This window comes from Oncorhynchus nerka, linkage group LG2 (assembly GCF_034236695.1).
Source record: "Oncorhynchus nerka isolate Pitt River linkage group LG2, Oner_Uvic_2.0, whole genome shotgun sequence".
NCBI lineage: Eukaryota > Metazoa > Chordata > Actinopteri > Salmoniformes > Salmonidae > Oncorhynchus > Oncorhynchus nerka.
In genome coordinates, this window is record NC_088397.1 from 1,781,851 (window position 1) to 1,793,870 (window position 12,020).

Below are 12,020 nucleotides of genomic sequence, written 5' to 3' on the forward strand. Positions count from 1 at the left end.
ACACATACAGACTGGGTTAGACACATACAGACTGGGTTAGATACATACAGGGTTAGATACATACAGACTGGGTTAGATACATACAGACTGGGTTAGATACATACAGACTGGGTTAGACACATACAGACCGGGTTAGATAGATACAGACTGTGTTAGAAACAGACTGGGTTAGATACAGACTGGGTTAGACACAGACTGGGTTAGATACAGACTGGGTTAGATACAGACTGGGTTAGATACAGACTGGGTTAGATACATACAGACTGGGTTAGACACATACAGACTGGGTTAGATAGATACAGACTGGGTTAGACACATACAGACTGGGTTAGATAGATACAGACTGGGTTGGACACATACAGACTGGGTTAGATACAGACTGGGTTAGACACATACAGACTGGGTTAGATAGATACAGACTGGGTTGGACACATACAGACTGGGTTAGATACAGACTGGGTTAGATACAGACTGGGTTAGATACAGACTGGGTTAGATACATACAGGGTTAGATACATACAGACTGGGTTAGATACATACAGACTGGGTTAGATACATACAGACCGGGTTAGATACATACAGACCGGGTTAGATAGATACAGACTGTGTTAGATAGATACAGACTGGGTTAGATACAGACTGGGTTAGATACAGACTGGGTTAGATACATACAGACTGGGTTAGATAGATACAGACTGGGTTAGATACATACAGACTGGGTTAGACACATACAGACTGGGTTAGATACATACAGACTGGGTTAGATACAGACTGGGTTAGATACAGACTGGGTTAGATACAGACTGGGATACATACAGACTGGGTTAGATAGATACAGACTGGGTTAGATAGATACAGACTGGGTTAGATAGATACAGACTGGGTTAGACAGATACAGACTGGGTTAGATAGATACAGACTGGGTTAGACACATACAGACTGGGTTAGATACATACAGACTGGGTTAGATACAGACTGGGTTAGATACAGACTGGGATACATACAGACTGGGATACATACAGACTGGGTTAGATAGATACAGACTGGGTTAGATACAGACTGGGTTAGATAGATACAGACTGGGTTAGATACATAAAGACTGGGTTAGATACAGACTGGGTTAGATACAGACTGGGTTAGATAGATACAGACTGGGTTAGACACATACAGACTGGGTTAGACACATACAGACTGGGTTAGATAGATACAGACTGGGTTGGACACATACAGACTGGGTTAGATACAGACTGGGTTAGATACAGACTGGGTTAGATACATACAGACTGGGTTGGACACATACAGACTGGGTTAGATACAGACTGGGTTAGATACAGACTGGGTTAGATACAGACTGGGTTAGACACATACAGACTGGGTTAGATAGATACAGACCGGGTTAGATACATACAGACCGGGTTAGATACATACATACTGGGTTAGATAGATACAGACTGGGTTAGACAGATACAGACTGGGTTAGATAGATACAGACTGGGTTAGACACATACAGACTGGGTTAGACACATACAGACTGAGTTAGATAGATACAGACTGGGTTAGATAGATACAGATTGGGTTAGATACAGACTGGGTTAGATACAGACTGGGTTAGATACAGACTGGGTTAGATACATACAGACTGGGTTAGATAGATACAGACTGGGTTAGATAGATACAGACTGGGTTAGATACATACAGACTGGGTTAGATAGATACAGACTGGGTTAGATAGATACAGACTGGGTTAGATACAGACTGGGTTAGATAGATACAGACTGGGTTAGATACAGACTGGGTTAGATAGATACAGACTGGGTTAGATACATACAGACTGGGTTAGATAGATACAGACTGGGTTAGACACATACAGACTGGGTTAGATAGATACAGACTGGGTTAGATACATACAGACTGGGTTAGACACATACAGACTGGGTTAGATACAGACTGGGTTAGATACAGACTGGGTTAGATACATACAGACTGGGTTAGATACAGACTGGGTTAGATACATACAGACTGGGTTGGACACATACAGACTGGGTTGGACACATACAGACTGGGTTAGATACAGACTGGGTTAGATACAGACTGGGTTAGATACAGACTGGGTTAGATACAGACTGGGTTAGATACAGACTGGGTTAGATACATACAGACCGGGTTAGATACATACATACTGGGTTAGATAGATACAGACTGTGTTAGACAGATACAGACTGGGTTAGATAGATACAGACTGGGTTAGACACATACAGACTGTGTTAGACACATACAGACTGTGTTAGACACATACAGACTGTGTTAGACACATACAGACTGGGTTAGATAGATACAGACTGGGTTAGATAGATACAGATTGGGTTAGATACAGACTGGGTTAGAGAGATACAGACTGGGTTAGATAGATACAGACTGGGTTAGATAGATACAGACTGGGTTAGATAGATACAGACTGGGTTAGATAGATACAGACTGGGTTAGATAGATACAGACTGGGTTAGATTAGTTAGATACAGACTGGGTTAGATAGATACAGACTGGGTTAGATAGATACAGACTGGGTTAGATAGATACAGACTGGGTTAGATACATACAGACTGGGTTAGACACATACAGACTGGGTTAGATAGATACAGACTGGGTTAGACACATACAGACTGGGTTAGATAGATACAGACTGGGTTAGATACATACAGACTGGGTTAGATACAGACTGGGTTAGATACAGACTGGGTTAGATACAGACTGGGTTAGATACATACAGACTGGGTTAGATACATACAGACTGGGTTAGATACATACAGACTGGGTTAGATACATACAGACTGGGTTAGATACATACAGACTGGGTTAGACACATACAGACTGGGTTAGATACAGACTGGGTTAGATACAGACTGGGTTAGATACACATACAGACTGGGTTAGATACATACAGGACCGGGTTAGATACATACAGACTGGGTTAGATAGATACAGACTGGGTTAGATACATACAGACTGGGTTAGATAGATACAGACTGGGTTAGACACATACAGACTGGGTTAGATACATACAGACTGGGTTAGATAGATACAGACTGGGTTAGATACAGACTGGGTTAGATACAGACTGGAGTTAGATAGATACAGACTGGGTTAGATACAGACTGGGTTAGATACAGATACAGACTGGGTTAGATACAGACTGGGTTGACAGATACAGACTGGGTTAGATAGATACAGACTGGGTTAGATACATACAGACTGGGTTAGATAGATACAGACTGGGTTAGATACATACAGACTGGGTTAGATACATACAGACTGGGTTAGATACAGACAGACTGGGTTAGATAGATACAGACTGGGTTAGATAGATACAGACTGGGTTAGATAGATACAGACTGGGTTAGATACAGACTGGGTTAGATACATACAGACTGGGTTAGATACATACAGACTGGGTTAGATACATACAGACTGGGTAGATAGATACAGACTGGGTTAGATACATACAGACTGGGTTAGATACAGACTGGGTTAGATACATACAGACTGGGTTAGATAGATACAGACTGGGTTAGATAGATACAGACTGGGTTAGATACATACAGACTGGGTTAGACACATACAGACTGGGTTTAGACTGGTGTTGAAACAGACTGGGTTACAGACTGGGTTAGACACAGACTGGGTTAGATACAGGTTAGATACAGACTGGGTTTAGACTGGGTTAGATACATACAGACTGGGTTAGATACATACAGACTGGGTTAGATACATACAGACTGGGTTAGATACATACAGACTGGGTTAGATAGATACAGACTGGGTTGGACACATACAGACTGGGTTAGATACAGACTGGGTTAGATACAGACTGGGTTAGATACAGATACATACTGGGTTAGATAGATACAGACTGGGTTAGATAGATACAGACTGGGTTAGATACAGACTGGGTTAGATACAGACTGGGTTAGATACAGACTGGGTTAGACACATACAGACTGGGTTAGACACATACAGACTGGGTTAGATAGATACAGACTGGGTTAGATAGATACAGACTGGAGTTAGACAGATACAGACTGGGTTGGATACATACAGACTGGGTTAGATACAGACTGGGTTAGATACAGACTGGGTTAGATACATACAGACTGGGTTAGATACATACAGACTGGGTTAGATAGATACAGACTGGGTTAGACACATACAGACTGGGTTAGATAGATACAGACTGGGTTAGATACATACAGACTGGGTTAGATAGATACAGACTGGGTTAGATAGATACAGACTGGGTTAGATAGATACAGACTGGGTTAGATACAGACTGGGTTAGATACAGACTGGGTTAGATACATACTGGGTTAGATACAGACTGGGTTAGATACAGACTGGAGTTAGATACAGACTGGGTTAGATACATACAGACTGGGTTAGATAGATACAGACTGGGTTAGATACATACAGACTGGGTTAGACACATACAGACTGGGTTAGATAGATACAGACTGGGTTAGATAGATACAGACTGGGTTAGATACATACAGACTGGGTTAGATACATACAGACTGGGTTAGATACATACGTTAGATACAGACTGGAGTTAGATACAGACTGGGTTAGATACAGACTGGGTTAGATACAGACTGGGTTAGATAGATACAGACTGGGTTAGATACAGACTGGGTTAGATACTGGGTTAGATACAGAGATACAGACTGGGTTAGATACATACAGACTGGGTTAGATAGATACAGACTGGGTTAGATACATACAGACTGGGTTAGACACATACAGACTGGGTTAGATACATACAGACTGGGTTAGATACATACAGACTGGGTTAGATACATACAGACTGGGTTAGATACATACAGACTGGGTTAGATACATACAGACTGGGTTAGACACATACAGACTGGGTTAGATACATACAGACTGGGTTAGATACATACAGACTGGGTTAGATACAGACTGGGTTAGATACAGACTGGGTTAGATACAGACTGGGTTAGATACAGACTGGGTTAGATAGATACAGACTGGGTTAGATACATACAGACTGGGTTAGATAGATACAGACTGGGTTAGACACATACAGAGTTAGATAGATACAGACTGGGTTAGACACATACAGACTGGGTTAGATACAGACTGGGTTAGACTGGGTTTAGATACAGACTGGGTTAGATACAGACTGGGTTAGATACAGACTGGGTTAGATACAGACTGGGTTAGATAGATACAGACTGGGTTAGATACATACAGACTGGGTTAGATACATACAGACTGGGTTAGACACATACAGACTGGGTTAGATAGATACAGACTGGGTTAGATACAGACGGGTTAGATACAGACTGGGTTAGATACAGACTGGGTTAGATACATACAGACTGGGTTAGATACAGACTGGGTTAGATACATACAGACTGGGTTAGATAGATACAGACTGGGTTAGACACATACAGACTGGGTTAGATACAGACTGGGTTAGATACAGACTGGGTTAGATACAGAGACACATACAGACTGGGTTAGACACATACAGACTGGGTTAGATAGATACAGACTGGGTTTAGATACAGACTGGAGTTAGATACAGACTGGGTTAGATAGATACAGACTGGGTTAGATAGATACAGACTGGGTTAGATAGATACAGACTGGGTTAGATAGATACAGACTGGGTTAGATAGATACAGACTGGGTTAGACAGATACAGACTGGGTTAGATACATACAGACTGGGTTAGATACAGACTGGGTTAGATACAGACTGGGTTAGACAGACATACAGACTGGGTTAGATAGATACAGACTGGGTTAGATAGATACAGACTGGGTTAGATAGATACAGACTGGGTTAGATAGATACAGACTGGGTTAGATAGATACAGACTGGGTTAGATAGATACAGACTGGGTTAGATACAGACTGGGTTAGATACATACAGACTGGGTTAGATAGATACAGACTGGGTTAGATACATACAGACTGGGTTAGACACATACAGACTGGGTTAGATAGATACAGACTGGGTTAGATACAGACTGGGTTAGATAGATACAGACTGGGTTAGATAGATACAGACTGGGTTAGTTGGGTTAGATACAGACTGGGTTAGATAGATACAGACTGGGTTAGATACATACAGACTGGGTTAGATAGATACAGACTAGGACGGGTTAGATAGATACAGACTGGGTTAGATACAGACTGGGTTAGATACAGACTGGGTTAGATACATACAGACTGGGTTAGATAGATACAGACTGGGTTAGATACATACAGACTGGGTTAGATAGATACAGACTGGGTTAGACACATACAGACTGGGTTAGATAGATACAGACTGGGTTAGATACACATACAGACTGGGTTAGATAGATACAGACTGGGTTAGATATACAGACTGGGTTAGACAGATACAGACTGGGGGATACATACAGACTGGGTTAGATAGACTGGGTTAGATAGATACAGACTGGGTTAGTTAGATGGGTTAGATACAGACTGGGTTAGATAGATACAGACTGGGTTAGATAGATACAGACTGGGTTAGATAGATACAGACTGGGTTAGATAGATACAGACTGGGTTAGATACATACAGACTGGGTTAGATACAGACTGGGTTAGATACATACAGACTGGGTTAGATAGATACAGACTGGGTTAGATACATACAGACTGGGTTAGATACATACAGACTGGGTTAGACACATACAGACTGGGTTAGATACAGACTGGGTTAGATACAGACTGGGTTGATACATACAGACTGGGTTAGATACATACAGACTGGAGTTAGATACAGAGTTATACAGACTGGGTTAGATACATACAGACTGGGTTAGATAGATACAGACTGGGTTAGACACATACAGACTGGGTTGGACATACAGACTGGGTTAGACACATACAGACTGGGTTAGACACATACAGACTGGGTTAGATACATACAGACTGGGTTAGATACAGACTGGGTTAGATACATACAGACTGGGATACAGACTGGGTTAGATAGATACACCGGGTTAGATACATACAGACTGGGTTAGATAATACAGACTGGGTTAGACACATACAGACTGGGTTAGATAGATACAGACTGGGTTAGATACATACAGACTGGGTTAGATACAGACTGGGTTAGATACAGACTGGGTTAGATACATACAGACTGGGTTAGATAGATACAGACTGGGTTAGATACAGATTGGGTTACACATACAGACTGGGTTAGATAGATACAGACTGGGTTAGATAGATACAGACTGGGTTAGATACAGACTGGGTTAGATACAGACAGACTGGAGTTAGATACATACAGACTGGGTTAGATAGATACAGACTGGGTTAGATAGATACAGACTGGGTTAGATACAGACTGGGTTAGATACAGACTGGGTTAGATAGATACAGACTGGGTTAGATAGATACAGACTGGGTTAGATAGATACAGACTGGGTTAGATACATACAGACTGGGTTAGATACAGACTAGATACTGGGTTAGATAGATACAGACTGGGTTAGACACATACAGACTGGGTTAGATAGATACAGACTGGGTTAGATAGATACAGACTGGGTTAGATACATACAGACTGGAGTTAGATACATACAGACTGGGTTAGATACAGACATACAGACTGGGTTAGATACATACAGACTGGGTTAGTTAGATACAGACTGGGTTAGATAGATACACTGGGTTAGATACATACAGACTGGGTTAGATACATACAGACTGGGTTAGATAGATACAGACTGGGTTAGATAGATACAGACTGGGTTAGATACAGACTGGGTTAGATACATACAGACTGGGTTAGATACATACAGACTGGGTTAGATACATACAGACTGGGTTAGACACATACAGACTGGGTTAGACACATACAGACTGGGTTAGATAGATACAGACTGGGTTAGATACATACAGACTGGGTTAGATACAGACTGGGTTAGATACATACAGACTGGGTTAGATACAGACATACAGACTGGGTTAGATACATACAGACCGGTTAGTTACAGACTGGGTTAGATACATACAGACTGGGTTAGACACATACAGACTGGGTTAGATACATACAGACTGGGTTAGATACAGACTGGGTTAGATACAGACTGGGTTAGATACAGACTGGGTTAGATACAGACTGGGTTAGATACAGACTGGGTTAGATACATACAGACTGGGTTAGATACATACAGACTGGGTTAGATAGATACAGACTGGGTTAGACACATAGATAGATACAGACTGGGTTAGATAGATACAGACTGGGTTAGATACATACAGACATACAGACTGGGTTAGATACATACAGACTGGGTTAGATAGATACAGACTGGGTTAGATAGATACAGACTGGGTTAGACACATACAGACTGGGTTAGATACAGACTGGGTTAGATACAGACTGGGTTAGATAGATACAGACTGGGTTAGACACATACAGACTGGGTTAGATAGATACAGACTGGGTTAGACACATACAGACTGGGTTAGATAGATACAGACTGGGTTAGATAGATACAGACTGGGTTAGACTGGGTTAGATACAGACTGGGTTAGATAGATACAGACTGGGTTAGATAGATACAGACTGGGTTAGACACATACAGACTGGGTTAGATACAGACTGGGTTAGATACAGACTGGGTTAGATAGATACAGACTGGGTTAGATAGATACAGACTGGGTTAGATACATACAGACTGGGTTAGATACATACAGACTGGACTGGAGTTAGATAGATACAGACTGGGTTAGACCTGGTTAGATACAGACTGGGTTAGATAGATACAGACTGGGTTAGATACATACAGACTGGGTTTAGATACAGACTGGGTTAGATAGATACAGACTGGTTAGTTACATACAGACTGGGTTAGATACATACAGACTGGGTTAGATACATACAGACTGGGTTAGATACAGACATACAGACTGGGTTAGATAATACTGGGTTAGATACAGACTGGGTTAGATAGATACAGACTGGGTTAGATAGATACAGACTGGGTTAGATACAGACTGGGTTAGATACAGACTGGGTTAGATACAGACTGGGTTAGATAGATACAGACTGGGTTAGATAGATACAGACTGGGTTAGACACATACAGACTGGGTTAGATAGATACAGACTGGGTTAGATAGATACAGACTGGGTTAGATAGATACAGACTGGGTTAGACAGACTGGGTTAGATAGATACAGACTGGGTTAGATACAGACTGGGTTAGATACAGACTGGGTTAGATACAGACTGGGTTAGATAGATACAGACTGGGTTAGATACATACAGACTGGGTTAGATACATACAGACTGGGTTAGACACATACAGACTGGGTTAGATACACATACAGACTGGGTTAGATACATACAGACTGGGTTAGATACATACAGACATACAGACTGGGTTAGATAGATACAGACTGGGTTAGATACATACAGACTGGGTTAGATAGATACAGACTGGGTTAGATACATACAGACTGGGTTAGATACATACAGACTGGGTTAGACACATACAGACTGGGTTAGATAGATACAGACTGGGTTAGATAGATACAGACTGGGTTAGATAGATACAGACTGGGTTAGATACATACAGACTGGGTTAGATAGATACAGACTGGGTTAGATAGATACAGATTGGGTTAGATACAGACTGGGTTAGATACAGACTGGGTTAGACACATACAGAATTACAGACTAGGGTTAGATAGATACAGACTGGGTTAGACACATACAGACTGGGTTAGATACATACAGACTGGGTTAGATACATACAGACTGGGTTAGATACATACAGACTGGGTTAGATACATACAGACTGGGTTAGATACATACAGACTGGGTTAGATACATACAGACCGGGTTAGATACATACAGACTGGGTTAGATAGATACAGACTGGGTTAGATACATACAGACTGGGTTAGATACAGACTGGGTTAGATACAGATAGACACATACAGACTGGGTTAGATAGATACAGACTGGGTTTAGATACAGACTGGTTAGATAGATACAGGTTAGATAGATACAGACTGGGTTAGATACAGACAGACTGGGTTAGATAGATACAGACTGGGTTAGATAGATACAGACTGGGTTAGACACATACAGACTGGGTTAGATAGATACAGACTGGGTTAGATACAGATACAGACTGGGTTAGATAGATACAGACTGGGTTAGATAGATACAGACTGGGTTACAGACTGGGTTAGATACAGACTGGGTTAGATAGATACAGACTGGGTTAGATAGATACAGACTGGGTTAGATAGATACAGACTGGGTTAGATACAGACTGGGTTAGATACAGACTGGGTTAGATAGATACAGACTGGGTTGATAGATACAGACTGGGTTAGATAGATACAGACTGGGTTAGATAGATACAGACTGGGTTAGATACAGACTGGGTTTAGATACAGACTGGGTTAGATACAGACTGGGTTAGATAGATACAGACTGGGTTAGATAGATACAGACTGGGTTAGATACAGACTGGGTTAGATACAGACTGGGTTAGATAGATACAGACTGGGTTAGATAGATACAGACTGGGTTAGATAGATACAGACTGGGTTAGATAGATACAGACTGGGTTAGATAGATACAGACTGGGTTAGATACATACAGACTGGGTTAGACACATACAGACTGGGTTAGATACAGACTGGGTTAGATACATACAGACTGGGTTAGATAGATACAGACTGGGTTAGATACATACAGACTGGGTTAGATACATACAGACTGGGTTAGATACATACAGACTGGGTTAGATAGATACAGACTGGGTTAGACACATACAGACTGGGTTAGATAGATACAGACTGGGTTAGATAGTTAGATAGATACAGACTGGGTTAGATAGATACAGACTGGGTTAGATACATACAGACTGGGTTAGACACATACAGACTGGGTTAGACAGATACAGATAGATACAGACTGGGTTAGATACATACAGACTGGGTTAGATACAGACTGGGTTAGATAGATACAGACTGGGTTAGACAGATACAGATACAGATACATACAGACTGGGTTAGATACATACAGACTGGGTTAGATACATACAGACTGGGTTAGATACATACAGACTGGGTTACATACAGACTGGGTTAGATACATACAGACTGGGTTAGACACATACAGACTGGGTTAGATAGATACAGACTGGGTTAGATAGATACAGACTGGGTTAGATAGATACAGACTGGGTTAGACATAGATACAGACTGGGTTAGATAGATACAGACTGGGTTAGATAGATACAGACTGGGTTAGATACATACAGATACATACAGACTGGGTTAGATAGATACAGACTGGACTGGGTTAGATAGATACAGACTGGGTTAGATAGATACAGACTGGGTTAGATACAGACTGGGTTAGATACAGACTGGGTTAGATACAGACTGGATACAGTTAGATAGATACAGACTGGGTTAGATACATACAGACTGGGTTAGATACATACAGACTGGGTTAGATACATACAGACTGGGTTAGGACATGGCCAGGGACACATACAGACTGGGTTAGATAGATACAGACTGGGTTAGATACAGACTGGGTTAGACACATACAGACTGGGTTAGATAGATACAGACTGGGTTAGACATAGATACAGACTGGGTTAGACACATACAGACTGGGTTAGATACATACAGACTGGGTTAGATACATACAGACTGGGTTAGATACATACAGACTGGGTTAGATACATACAGACTGGGTTAGATACATACAGACTGGGTTAGATACATACAGACTGGGTTAGATACATACAGACTGGGTTAGATACAGACTGGGTTAGATAGACACAGACTGGGTTAGATACAGACTGGGTTAGATACAGACTGGGTTAGATACATACAGACTGGGTTAGATACATACAGACTGGGTTAGATACATACAGACTGGGTTAGATACATACAGACTGGGTTAGACTGGGTTAGATACAGACTGGGTTAGATAG